Below are 14,575 nucleotides of genomic sequence, written 5' to 3'. Positions count from 1 at the left end.
TTGAAATCGTAATTATCTCAAGCCCATCAGGCTGACCACTAAGCTGCTAGAGTTAGGCCACGATACCGGCGTGTCACCATCCAATAATTACCAAAGGACATGTTTAAATACTACCGGTATACTTTTACCATCAGTTTCCACGCAGAAAACGAACCTTTAGCTGCAGCGTACTTCGTCAGTGTTCAACGCATTTACAAGCCCATCACTGCACATCTCAAAAGGGACAGCCGTAATTTTCGTTAAAAAATTAAAGCCGTTCCACTCGATGTGAAAGCCGTCGGAAGTGCAGACAAGTGATTCGACATAATGGGCTACAGCGCCGTTATCCACTCAGCGCTGCCACCCCATGCATTTCAGTTTTCCGGCCTTAGCGGCGCTCGCGCACCCCATGTCTGAAACTGCGATAGTGGGAGTTCTCTCTTTTTGTGCTTGGCTTAATTTCGTATGTTGGAGCTGTTTTGAGTCATCTCGAACGCGCGATTTTTTTCTTACACAGCTGGAGCCTTTGTGCGTCAGTTCGATTGCAACGCAACATTTTTTTTGCGCTTGCTATCGTAAAAACCGCCCAAACGAACGTTCCAAACTAAATGAACGCGGGGCTGCCGGTTATATAGGCACATTTTGCCTGAAATGTACCTGCAGCTTTCTTTGCTCTAAACAACGGGGAGATGTATGACAAGCGCTAGCGGTTCATAAGGTTCGAAGGGTTATGACTGTTCAAACCGCGTAGTTGTCGAAGTCTCAGTGTGACCCCCTGACGACGGTACACCAGGCTCTACTTGGGTCCATCATCTCGCTGCGCCGCCTGATTCCGGCAGTCCCTCGACATCGACCGTTAACGATCTACGACGGCAAGGCTAGCCCATAAAGTGCTCTGCCCTTAAAAACCACTGCCTGATTCACAACTGACCACGTCTCATCTGGCCTCCACAGACCGCGAAGTAGTGGTCGTTGGGAAAAGGCGTCTCACTGTGGACTCAGTCTACGTACGACCAAAAGGTAGAATTCTACTGGACTCCGATGAAACCGCTAATATGGACTTGATTGAAGCTCTCCGTGACGTTTTGCTGGGCCCGATTCTTATAACAAAGCTAAAGGGCTATAATATAAAATAAAAGCCCACCCCGATTCTTATAACAGGCAACTTTATCGCGAGGCATACAAAGTGGGGTTATTCAGATTCTTCTCGACATAGAAATAATTGTATCGAAGGAACTGATCAGGCCAACCTTATTTTGATAAATAACGGAACGCCGACGAGGTGTGTTCCGCGGCGAAACCAGAAAACGGCACCAGATTTTCCCTGGGCTTCCGGGGAAATAAGCGCGTCATGCACTGTGGAACCAAGCATTATGGGAAGGGATCATCATCTGATTACAATTTCTCTGCAGAATTACACTAACACATACAAAGTTGTACGAAGAGTAACTAATTGGAACAAATTTCGGGAATACTTCACAATGGCGCAAGGAACAGTGACAGATAGTGTCCTAGAGGCAAAAGCCAAAGCACAAAGGCTATCAATGTTAGACCTTCAAATCTTGTTTCCGGCCTACCAAACCTCGGCCTTCGAGATGCTTGTGTTCGATCTTACAACGTTTCAAATTAAAGCCTACAGATCCGGCTAGGCGTGCAGAGCAGAAAAGGTTTCGCGTAAAAATACAGCTTTATTCAAAAGGCCTGAAACGGGAGCAATGGCACCAGTTCTGTACTACGCGGAACACTGCCACCCCTCACTCAAAAGTATCGGGTGTTATTAACACAATCGCTGGTGCCAAGCCCTCCCGCACTGCTTTGCAATCCCTCATAATAAGCATAGGTGTATCGGCTCATGAACTTGAAGAAATTTTATCAGATAGCTTCTTTTCAAAAACAAGTCATGCAGAACCCTACACGCCAAAGTCACCCGATGGTCAAGGTCCCCTCGACAACCTGTTCACCCTGGCGGAGGTAGACGACGCCCTGCGCCTTTGCAACGCCAAAAGCGCGCCAAGTCCAGAAGGGTGCAGTACAGCGCCATTAATGACACTATCATTCATAAGATTAGAACGGGGTCGGCAAGAACACCCCACTTTCGCGCTACAAGATACGGCGGTCTAGATGATACCGAGTGTTCATGGAGCTAGGCCAATAGCGACACTGCACACATTCTGTGGGACTGCCCTCGCTTTGCCGATTGTTGACAACAAGCCTTCAAAAACGTAGGATTGGCAAGCTCACCCACTCACCCACGATTGGCTTTATCCAAGTGTTCTCAATGCGAGCGAAGAATGGTGCTTGATCACCGCTCCACGAAACTTCGTCTTGACATCTGGCCTCCACCGTTTCCTTTAGTTTCGTACCCGAATGGATGTATCATTTTGTTTTTCAATCTCCATTACCTAATCCCTCTCCCCTAATTTAGTACAGTGTAACATGGTGTTTTTATCTCTTGTAAATAAAGTACATGCGTGTTACCACCGTAAAGCTCGATTGATTGTAGGGTTTAACACGCCGACGCAACGCAGGTAAGGAGGCGCGCCGTAGTGGAGGGCTCCGGATTAATTTTTACCAGCTGGGGATCTTTAACGTTCGCCGAAATCTCGTACACATCGGCGTTTTTGCTTTTCGCTCCATCAGAAAAGCGGCCGCCGCGGCCGGGAATCGAACCCGCGACCTCGTGCTCAGCAACGCAACGCCTTAACCACTCAGCCACCGCGGCGGGTACCACCGTAAAGCTGGAAACGCGTTTGGTTGAAAAACATAAGAGGCGATGCCCGTGTAAACACGTGTGAAAAAATATTGCCGCGTTTGTCGCCATAAAGTTACAATTGTGTGACGAAGCGCCGCGTGGCCAATTAATTCAGACCACCTTGGTATCTTTAACATGTGGGGAAATCTGCCTAAGTGACGTTTTTTGTTTTTTTTGGCATGCAAAAAAACGCTCACGGGGCCGCGACAGTAACCCCTTTATTGTAGTAATCAGCCAAATGCTTAGCCAGCAAACAATTTCTGCGAGTCACACTTGTCTAGTATCTACACTTTCCAGAGTGTGACCTATTTAGGCAAGGTACTAAATGCAACAAGCAAGCATATTTGCGTGCGGGCCATAGCCGTTGCGCAGTGCAGCAATCATGCGGCCATATTTCATCTACACAGTCGCAAGGACGTAAAAGGGAGCCTGATGTTTTATATCACGCCAAGGCTGTCAAGAGGGCGGAAGTTAGTTTGCTGAGCCTTGTCTTCGTCGAGTGCTCTCTTTCCGTTGAAAGCTTTCTCTTCTTCTCCTTGTTCTCCTTCTTCTCCTTCCTCCTCCTTCTTCTTCTTCTTCATCTCTTTCTTTTTCTTCTTCTTCTTCCTCTTCTTCTTCTTCTTCATCTTCCTCTTTTTTTTCTAGGCGATTACATTCTCGCCTGAAAGCGCGGCGCGATTCTTGATAAGCCACCTCTTCTTTGGGCGTCTAGATGGTCTTAGGTCCGCCATACTCAATGTTCGAGGCACAGACTAGGAGAGAGTTTTCTCACAACCACCGCCGCGGGTCCAAGTTTTATAATGCGCAGGTTATGGTTTCTAGGAACACGGAGCGAGTGACATCAGCAGCAGAATAAAGTTGTTTGGTAGGTGCCGTTGTTTGCACAAACACTGACTGACATGTGCACTATGAATTGTTTCTTTTCTTTTTTCTAGCGACCTACGTCGCGCAAGCCCAGGTGCAATCCTGTAGCCGTATTTAAGAGTAGGCGCCGGCCCTGATAGGTTTTATTCTTTTCCTGTTCAGAAAGTTCCCTTTTTTCCAACCTGAACTTCCAAATTTTTTACCGATTCTTGCTTGTGATTATATGCTCTTTCTTTAAAATGCTTAAGTATTTATGCTACAGGTTTGTGGAGCGGGCAAAACCCTCCTTACGCCCAGTCTTTGGACAATCGTACACGTGGGTAGGTGTTTTCGAGTGCTATCACGAGGCGTAAACTCATTCCATGGCCTGACGCTGGTCTTCAAAATAAGGTTGTTCGTGCTTTGAATGAGTTTTTTACCTCGACAGGTATGGGCGGCAAAGTATCAACCTGCGTAATAGGCATTTCACCGTGAATCCGGGAATGTCAACTCAGGAGGACATTTTATGGACACCATCTAAATATCACGAACGTTGTCGCGAACTTAGGATTTGTTTGACCGGGTCTAGGTATTTTTATTCTGTGAAATGGAGTAGCCGGGGGCGTATTCCCTTCAAACCTCTGCAATGAATAAACCAGTTAATCTATCTACATTCTTTTGTTAAAACTTTACTTCCGATTTTCTCCAATTCTCGCTTGTGACTATACGCTTTTTCTTCATTCAAAGGCTTAAGTAAATAATTTACAGTTTTGTGTAAGGGGTGCACGAACCCTCCTTACGCCCAATTTCTCGCCAAGCCCCCACATGAGTACGTGCGGCGAGGCCCTCTTACGAGACGCAAAGCTCATTCCTTTGTTCAAACCTCTACGTGCGAATTTTTCGCCACTGCTCGTTTTGATTATACGCTCTTCCTTTATCCGAATTTCTAATTCTATAATTTACAATTGTTTGAAGTGGGTGCATTAGCCCACCTTATGCCCGATTCCTGGTCAATCCCCACGCGGCCGCGTGCCGCCGGGCGCTGTCACAAGACGCATGTTCACGTGGGCTCGACATTTTCTTGGCATTTTTGTTCATTGACGGCGCAACGAAGAGCTTAAACAGCCTGGCTTGTAAAACAACCGGCTCGGTTCAGGTTTCGGTTAGTTTGAGTTCCGGTTCTGCAGCTTGGAATGTTCGCACCATCGTTACAACAAGGTAGAAGATGCAGCAGATGTTTACGTAGATGCTGCGCTTTACGTAACAACGGCTGCCATAGCCTAAACCTCTACCGATCTGCCACAATAAGTGGAATCATGCACGCCTTTAATACATACTGGCTTGAATTGGGTCTTATGGCCATTCTCGGAGCAATCTGTCACGTTCGTGAACGGGCTGATTAAGCTTTTTATCAGAATTTGATTATCGAACGGATTTTCCAGGGCAGGATTTTCCAGGGTACTTTCTGTACTGTCTTTACCCTGAGGGTGAGGGAGGTCTTGGAGGTTTCTGACTCTTTGACAGATAGGAAGCCCATCATCCGAATCTTGACAAGGGCAACCAAGGCAACCGTTCGAGGCTTCTACCTTTGACCTTAAAACTCCTTGGCACGGTCGGTCGCAGTGTGATTGGTGGGTTGGCGAGGGTCGGGGTACGTGGTGTCGCTACTAACACTCCGTTGAATGCACAGGGTGCCCCGCGGGGTGGTGCGTTTTGAGCAACAGTCAATGGGCGATTGAATATTTGTCCCCATTGAAACATTTTTGCACGTTCCTCAATATGTGTTGTAGTCATGGTTATAATGGCACAGCTGGACATCACCGGTTACTTTAACTTGTATTAGCAGTAAAACGAGTGACCAACAAAGGGAGCTGGTCATAAACTCCGTGAGGTACTTCACCATTGGCTGCACAGCCGACGCAACCATCGCTGGAATCGGCTTGTCATACCTGTTACCGAAATTGGACCGACCAGTGGCACAGTGATGAGTTTTACTGGCTGTTCGAAGGGGTATGATTATTCGCAGGTGGCATTTCTAGCACTTGTCGCCTTCATCGTCGCTGGGGAGAACCAACTACACTCTCTTCGCACCGGTTATTTGCTTTGAATTATCCCCTCCCCCTCTTCTGTCCCAACTTCTTTCTATCGCACGCATTGGCTGGGGTCAAATTGCAATACTGGTTTTAAGCAGACAAATAAATGTAGATTAACCTGGCATTCTTGGCAACGCGGGCCATATGAAGTTGATTCTCTTCAACGGTGGTGTAACGTGTACCACACTAGCGCCGGGTGTTCGCAAAAAAGAAAACAAAATGCAATGATGCTTGTGGTCAGTAACCTGTCTTATTTCCTGTAACCTGCGTAGTAATTCCCAAAATAACAATGACCCCGGAAGTATTCTTGGCACACTTGTACCGCAGTTGACAGAGAAATCGTTACACTTAAATTAATCACGGTATTTGATCACGGTAATGATCCCCTCGAATTCCGCCACTAAGTAACGACTATAAAAATTGCATTGTTTTAGTAAGGTGGGATCCTACGGGGGTGAAAAGATGGATACCCAATTGAAACAGGTACTTTTTGCTGCGCTCGCTGGTAGTAAAGTTTTGTAGCACAGCTGTCACCGGTGACCACTTCGGGACGAATCAACCAGATCTTTTATCAAAGAAACGAACACGATTCGTTTTGGAAGCGCGGAAGTGAAATTATTCTGCGCGGTAAAAACACCTGGGCATCGCCTAGTCAATCTGCAGCAGAGCTATACATACGGCGAAGTTTGAACATCCGGTTTATTAGGGAATCTCCGAGATGATACTGGTGAGTCTAGAGAGGCCTGATAAATCTTATCTGATCCCAGAATGACTATCACAAGCAATAGGTTTCTGTTATAGTTTAGAGAAAATTGTGGTTTTTGGGAAAGTGCGTTTATTTCCAGGTGGTAGTAATTACATTATCGGCTGTCTACAAGACAAAACGTATGGAGCGATGCCCATCAGTTGTCAAAACAACTCATGCAGATTCAAATATATTTCAGGAGCATCTTTCTCCGTCACTGAAACACTACACTACACTAAACAACAAACAACAGAAACGCGGCAAGAAAAACTGGTTTTCTCACGTTAGCCAGCTGTCTTTCGAAGTCGACTAGCACGTCGGCCAGTTCGCGTATCTTGGATGTGCTCATTTGTGGTCGTATAAACTTGGCAATTGTCAGTATCAAACCTTTGTAAGCATCAATAATGTGCGAGTTGTACTCATTCTCGTTTGGGTTAATTAGTTGGTTCCGACCCACAACCGAGAATTGTACTTGGTCTATCTGAAAAGATTCCATATTACAAAAAATTAGTAAACTGCTCAATAATTGTTAGAGGAGCCCTTGCATAATAAGTGTAGAAAATGTGCTGCTGTATACACTCGGTATTTGAAAGCGACTATATTTCTTGGGAAAACCGCTACTTTTTCTTAGAAAGTCGCAGCCAGCAACTCGATGAGGAAAAAGACTGCATTACTGAACAACACCCAACGTGAGCGACAATATATTTAGCCTTTTAAGAGGAACTTCTGGTAAGGACGTTCTGTGTCTTACCAAAATAGCTGCAGCGGGAAAATAAACACGGACATGTGAAAACTACAGGACAGCTCTCATCCGGACGCTTTCCTCGCGTGTTTGTGTTTGCGCTGTCGCCATTTAATTATGAACTACACACACGCCCAAAAGTACACCCTGTTAAGCTCTATATTTGTTCTCGCCAAACAAGCCTGGTTATACGCTCACGTAGATTGTATATGCGAAATAACATATCTTTGGAGAGCCGTGTGTCTATGATACGGTTGGTGTATATTGTTTAACATTGTGACCACTGCTTCTATTGTGTGGTATTACGCGCCTACACCCTGAGTTTGCCATGCTGAAACAAGCTGCCTGATATTTTGCGAAGTAGAAAAAAATTTCCACAGCTTGCACTAGTGGCGCAACGCTAGAGAAACCACAGATATCGCTGCCCCTCTGCCTTTATTGGAGACCCAGCTGTTCCACTTCACATGGATTTCTGAACTTGCCGCGGAAAGTTCTCCATGACTGGCAGGCACGGATAATTTTTCCCAAAGGCTTTCACATCTCTCCCGAAGTGGACTGAGTTTACAGTCGCTAGAACCGGCGACAACCGGCTTCGTGAACATCGCGTTAAACCTTGAAATTTAGCTCAGCGATCGTCGTAGCCCACAACATTGGTCGGGAAAACGAGCCGCACCTTTCGCTTGCACCGGGTTCGGTCGCAGACGTCTGGCTTCGACCCCAGGCACCAGTTGCTTTCGGGCAGCTTACAACAATCGCTACTGTCATGAAGTCTCCAGGTGGTCAAATGACGCTTCACACTCCGAGAGTGAACTTTAAAGTCGAGAATTAGCCCGAAAATACATCCAGAAAGTGGGAATTCAACGAAACGTCACTCGCTGCAAACCGACTAGGCTGCAATGTAGGATAGGTGATTCTGTGAGTGACGACACTAGAATCGCAGCGCCAGCCACTCCGGTGGTGTCCCTCGAGGCGAATTGCTATCATTCTTCACGGGCGTGAAATACTTAGGAGTCACTGAAACACGAATTAAATACCGACGCTAAAAACTAAGAAAAAAATTATAAATACGGAAAGAAAATTCGCTTGCGATATATCGTCACTTTAAATTACATCCCTACTTTAATATACAACATCATATTTAAATTTTTACAGTTTGTTTGTTCAACCAACACGTGTTTGATATTTTGGGCGGGTCGAGTCTCCTTACTTCTGGAGAAGTTCGCGTATCGGACTTGAATCTCCAGCAAAACAACACCTCTGAAGAAATTAAAAAAAGGTTCAGTCTCATTGATGTTTTCTCAAATTTGACAAAATGGTAACGGAAGTAAAAAAGTGAGGATCTACCAACGACGCATTCTGCGCACATTGTCGTCATTTTTCTCTTGTTACTAAAAACTAACCCTAAAAAATTCAACTTGTTGGCCTCTCCATGCAACAAGTCCTATAGAGACTGTTACGAAACTTCAGCGCTTTGACGTTGCCGTTGTAGCGATTTTGCTGAATGTGCAAAAGGTGCGTTCTTTGAGTCTTAGCCCACATTTAGCGTTCCAGTTTTATGCCCCACCAGCGCCCTCAACTATCATTAGATAGCTATTAGGCAACACTGGAAGCCGTCATAAAGATATATTTAGTACATTGTGCACAATCGCGGGAGATTTTTGTGTACGTGTACACTTTATTATTACATTGAAAATGAGTGCTTGAAATTGTGAAAAAAATGCATTAGGGAGAATAAAAAATATATTTTTTACATTTACGACATTACATGTTTTCAGTTCGTTCATTTTTATACCTGGTGATTCCTCCGCATAATTATTTTGGCACAGTGGTTCAGGTAAAACAATATTGATCAACAAAAACAAGCTATTTGCTTAAAAGTGCGGCTCTACGGTTTTTTGTCGAAAGACCATTTGCAGCAGGCCACCTCGTAGGGCAATTCGTCGAATGGGGCAATTCGTAAAAGGGGAATCCGTCGAGGCGACAATTTGTTATCTCATTAGGAGCTGCTTGTGGGTTAACGACTATCCTGAACGGTGGTGCTGGTTCCTTGTACTACTGCGCAGAACGACGGACTGCGGCACAGAGTTGTAATGGGACCCACCACAGATTCACAACGCCTTCGTATTGCGTAAACAAGCAATTTATAACAAAGGCTAACCCTTCGCGCCTGCGCACAGTGAACGTGTCGTAGATGTAAAAACTCCCACAATTGTGCAAACAGCATACGTCATGCTTCTACGCTAGTACATCACGACACACCCTCACGAGTACATCACGAGGCACCCTCATCACGACACAATAAAAACGAGAAGAGCTATCTGGTTGTTACAGTTTTTTTGTTCATGGAGTAAGTGATGGGAGAAAAAAAAGGTTCCTGTCAAAAAAACCTTTACTGGACCGAACTGGTGCCCGCTATCTATTAAAAAAAACGACGTTCCATAAAGCAGTTAACAAAGTGTCCTGCAAAGTAGCATGTCGGCGGATGGAATGTCGCTTCATTTTCTCTCGTTTCCTCAAGCACTCAGTTATATCGATAAGATCGTCGATCAAGAAATAAAATTTTATGATATTGACAGCAAAGCCATACCCTTACTTTATGCAAAAATAATGTGCTGCATTCAAAAGGAAGAGGAAACGCGCGCTTTACTTCAGACAAACGATAGCTGGCGGAGGAAACTCCCTGAGACGGCAGGGTTCTCAGTAGTATTCTTTAAAATATTACGAACGCAGCTTTTTCCTCATTTGACATTTGCTTTGGAGCATAATGCTCAAGATTTCATTTATCTTCAGTACTTTTGTAGTACACACCTAATTTGTTTTGAAGTACGCCAGACAATTGTTATCGAAAAATCTCGCAGAAATTTAGAGTATTGTGTGCTAATGCGTAGCATTCTTACGTTGATTGTGTGGATTGTGAGTTCTTTACAGCCAGCTTTGGCTATGAGCAGCCAATCAATATTTTCTTGTTTTTAGTTTATTTTGTTTCTTTTCGCCATTGGCGTAAATATATACCGTTATAGTGATTACGTGCTTCAAGTCAAAAATTCTGTATTTTTCTGGAGATGCGAGGCTTAGTGCAGGGTTCTCCGTTTTCGTTATTTTAAAACACAGCTTTAATAACCTAGCTGAGCCGATTTCAGCCGTGGCCAGCAATTTGACCTTCATTTTACCGCAGCTGCACCGTAGCTTTGGCAACGCATGACGTGACTCATCGCTCCGAGATTCGGATCCGACGGTTTGGCTCATGTGCTCTCCGCAGCTGGGTCACCGCCTGACCACGTGACTCGCCGCGCGCTTGGCCAAGAATAGCGCAGCGCTCGTCAATCCAGTGGGAGCATGGACATGGATGAGAGCGATGCAAAGCCATCATCGTGGAGCCTTGCGCGGGAGCGGGAGATTTAGAGCTGTCGTCGGCAAGCAAGGCCGGACCACCCCGTGGATATTACCCGGTGACCTGCTTAACTTGAGAAGGTCCAGAATGCCAATCGCGCGAAGCTAGCGTCGCAGATTGAGGAACAGCGAGCCGTTAGCTTTGCTTTGAATATGACGGTTTAGCTGAGCCTAGCCGCTGCCATTTTTAAGTGCGAATGCACTTCTTAAGCGAGCCTGAATCGTCCGCCGCCGTAGTCCGCATAGCAACAGCTGCGGGTGCGTGCGCTCCTCGTCTTCCTCCTCGTCTTCCCTAGCAACGGGGGGAGATGGGCGCGCGCTACTCTCCTCCTCCTCTCTCCGCTCAGTGACTGCGGGTGTTGGGCGCCTCCTCATGGCACATACCCACGTGAGGGATTGACCAGGAATCGGGCGTGAGAAGGGCTAATGCACCCGCTTAAAGGAGTACTGACACGAAATTTCAAAGCTGAGATAACTATGTGAAACGCTTCCTTTTAAGTGCGAACTTTGCCCGGAGCGGAAGCCACGGAGAGTACTGCGGGGTATACCTCGTGGGCAACGTCTACGCCGACGTCGTCTCTCACGCCGTTGCCACCTCGCCCGTCAGGGACGAGTCGCCCTACAGCATGGTCTACACCAACGCATACTCCGGCGACGGCATCTTCGTGCTAACCGCCTACCTCGCCCCCAACCTCTGGCGCGAAGCGGTCCTCCAGTACGTGGACGCGGCCATGGAGAGCGTCTGCGCGCGTTCCAAACCCTCGGATCCCGTCGTCTTGGTCGGCGACTTCAACGTCGACGTCCGCAAGGACGGAGAGTGGTTGGTCGACTACATGCACGCCACGCACTCCATGTCGTGCGTACCCCTCGACTCGCCCACCACCATCAACGGCGGTTTCATCGACCTGGCCTTTGCGAGAAACTGCCAAGTCCGCACCGTCCTCCAAAACCCTTTGACGGTCCATTTCACGGACCACAAAGCGATCCTTCTAGCAATCAAGTACAACGACAACACAAATAGGTGTCTGTGAGTAAATGCATCTTTCTTTTAAGTGCGAATGCAACCGTGCATTCGCACTTACACACTCTCCCCCTCGGGGAAGTGCGAGGGAATTTTTTTAATTCCTATTTCAACCGTTGTTCTCCACGCCTTTTCATCAAAGGTTTCGTTTCTTGGAGAACATGTACAATTGATTGATTGATTGATTGATTGATTGACTAACTGAGTTAACTTTGTTCAAGGCAGCAAGCGCGGTGTTTAAGGCACCCGCCTGATGAGAGGGGTCCTCAGTGCAGGATGCTTTGAAGGTGATCCGCTCGCACTGCCCTCTCTACCAACATGAGCTGGGTAGCTGGGTCGGAGCTGGCCACCAGCTCCTCCCACTGCTGTGTGGTAATGTTGGCGAGTAGTGGTTGGGTAGGGGTGTTGGAGAATTCTGCGGTGATGTGGAAGAGAGTTCCCATGTTTGAAAAAAACTGACATGTGGCTGTTTAATGGGTAGGGAACGTGGCGTGGTAGAGTGTATTGTCAGGACAGGTGTTTGTAGCTTGCGTAGTATAACTGCGCTGGTACTGGAGAGAGTTTGGTGAGGAGGGGGATATTTCCGTCAGAAGAGTTGAACATAAAGCGCTTGTATTTGTCTCGTCCTCGCGTCGTCCCGTTCATTGCGCTTGCGGTCGTTGCCGCTTACACTGGTGGAGGATTTCGGCGTTGAGGAGGAGGGGAGTGGACGGGGTTAGTTGGGAGCCTAGAGTAGGGGGCGACTAGGGTATTCGGCAATGGCCCGGAGGACATGCTCGCTGGCCGCCGCAAGAGAAGCTTAGTTGCCTTCCAATCCCCTGGGGCCTGGAGTCCATACGATGTGTGCGATGGGCAGATGGGAATTCTAGCGTAGAATTTGTAAGGCTCGATGAGAGATACGGCCGTTAAGGAAGTTGCGGTAGGCTTATTGTGAATCTGTGGTGATCGTGTTGTACTGTTTCGGGGTTTGTAAAGCGAGGGGATGGCTACTTCTCCCGCTGTGGTGGGTTGCGTGGTGCGAATCGAAACTGCTGTGGTTTCTTGTCTCTGGTGGCTGATCACGCTGGCAACAAATGCTTTGGGGTGGTTGCATGGCGTAGCGTCCACGTATCGAGTGTTGGTTTGTTGGGCATATGCGGTCGAATGATGGTGAGCTTAGGCTGGACGGCGGGCGGTATGGTACTCTGGATGCATACATCGTGGAATGGGGGCGATGCGCAAGGGATGGAGGATATGGAGTGCGATTCGTTCCTTTTGCTCATGGCATGCTTGAGCTAAATAGGCGAGTGTGGTGAGTAGGTAACACCCAATGGGTGGGAGGGTGAGCCAACGTAGTTGCGTGGCGTTGTGGGATTCCATAAGTTCTTGCCATGTATTGTGGAGATACAATTGGAGTAATTTCTTTGTCTCTGTAGTAGGAGGAAGTCCACCTGCTGTCTTGTAGGTTTGGTGGATTAGAGTGTCGAGTTTCTTTACTGCTGCAGTCTCGAGAACAAGATATGGTGATCCTTGTCAGGATGCATCTCGTGGGGTTATGTTGTTTAAGGCCGTGTTGTCTTTGTGCTACTCGTAGTAGAGGGTGTGTTAGCTGGGTTATTGTGCGTTAAAACAGAAAGATGGTTTGTGACCCAGAATTGTCTTCTGGCATATTGAGACGTAATATCCGAAGTTGAGAAATGTGAGTAATTGCTTTCCCATTTAGAGTAACGAGTGGAAGAGGAATTTTATCGTGAGGTGCTGTGAGGTGCGTTTTGTGAGAGTCAGAAGTGGCGATTTTTCGGGTGCATCTGTAAGACCTCGTCGTCGGATGTATTTTTAAATGATGGGAACTGCTTTTTCTAAAGTGTCTTGTTGCTCTCCAGTAGAGCCAGTACAAGTGCACAGTGTGAGATCGTCCGCATAGTTGACGTGTTTGATGTGTGGAAGGTGTTGCAGCAGCGGAGGTAGGTCTCTTATTAAAAGGGTAAACAGAACGGGGGAAACCGCCGATCCATGGGGCGTGCCCTGTGGACGTGGAGGAAAAGGGGCAGTGCGTAGTTGGCTTGCTCCCACCGTGGCTGTGCGGTTTCTAAGAACGTTTCACATAGTTCTATGTCCGCAGTATGGCGAATTTAGCCCGCCGAGTATGGCTTCGTTGGACACATTGTCAAATGCACCTGTAATATCAAATGCCAGGATTGCATAGCGATTGCAGGAAGTAAGGTGGTATGGAAGGTCTTCTTTTAGGTATAAGAGAACGTCCTCCGTTGTGAGGTCGGGATGAATCCAAAGATGATGTAAGAGAAGTGGTTGTTATCTTCTAGGTCTGCGGAGATGCGGTTCCCAGGCAGGAGGTCAGGGCGATGGGCCGGAGATTCTTGAACTTGAGAGGCTTATTGGGCTTAGGTATAAGGGTAACGTCTGCGCGTTTCCACTGTGGGGGATTCTGCCTTGTGCCCATTGCGCATTGAGATAGCCGAGCAGGTGATCAAGGCTGGCGTGGTCCACGTTTCTGAGGAGTTTGTGCGGTATCTTGTCTTTGCCAGGTGACGTATTGCGCATGAGTTTGTGAAGGACGGCTTCGATTTCGGAAATCGTGCAGGGGGCGTCCAATTCATGTTAGGTGGTTCTGTGTGAAGGGAAAGAGGATAAGGGGGGCGGGAGTGGGAGCTTGCATAGCGTTGTATGAGGTCGTTGAGTACCTCTTGTTCCGAACCCAGGTAGTTATAGATAAAATGACCAAGTTGATGAGTTGTAGTTTGCGTTGTTTCCCGTGATGCCATCGGCGTGCCGAGTACATTCCATATTTTACGGGTAACAAGCGTACCTTGCAACTTATCACAGAATTGCGACCAATTCATTCTGATTAGGTGTGTGGCGTACACGGCTGCTTCCTTTGTTATGCGTGCGATGCGTTGAGTTTTAGATTAGTACGATGTTTTAAACCAAAGCTTTGTAGCTCAACCAGCCAATGGTTCTTTCGTGGCGGGCCGGACAACGAACTCCCAACGCGGCGGAGGCGGCGCGGAGG

General features: G+C 47.2%; 1 long non-coding RNA gene across 1 annotated transcript in view; it reads right to left on the bottom strand.

Moving 5' to 3' along the window:
* Positions 1–6,690: 6,690 nt before the first annotated feature.
* Positions 6,691–14,575, bottom strand: part of LOC144152672 (uncharacterized) — a 147,404-nt gene continuing 139,519 nt past the window's right edge. Inside the window, exon 7 of the long non-coding RNA XR_013319208.1 lies at positions 6,691–6,893. This is a non-coding gene — a long non-coding RNA (uncharacterized LOC144152672). The remainder of the gene's footprint in view (positions 6,894–14,575) is intronic.

The sequence above is a fragment of the Haemaphysalis longicornis genome, unplaced genomic scaffold (genome assembly GCF_048455015.1).
Source record: "Haemaphysalis longicornis isolate Haplotype H1 unplaced genomic scaffold, Haemaphysalis longicornis Haplotype H1 scaffold_9, whole genome shotgun sequence".
NCBI lineage: Eukaryota > Metazoa > Arthropoda > Arachnida > Ixodida > Ixodidae > Haemaphysalis > Haemaphysalis longicornis.
Note: the sequence above shows the minus strand (reverse complement) of the source record. Positions and strands in the feature narration are given on the sequence as shown.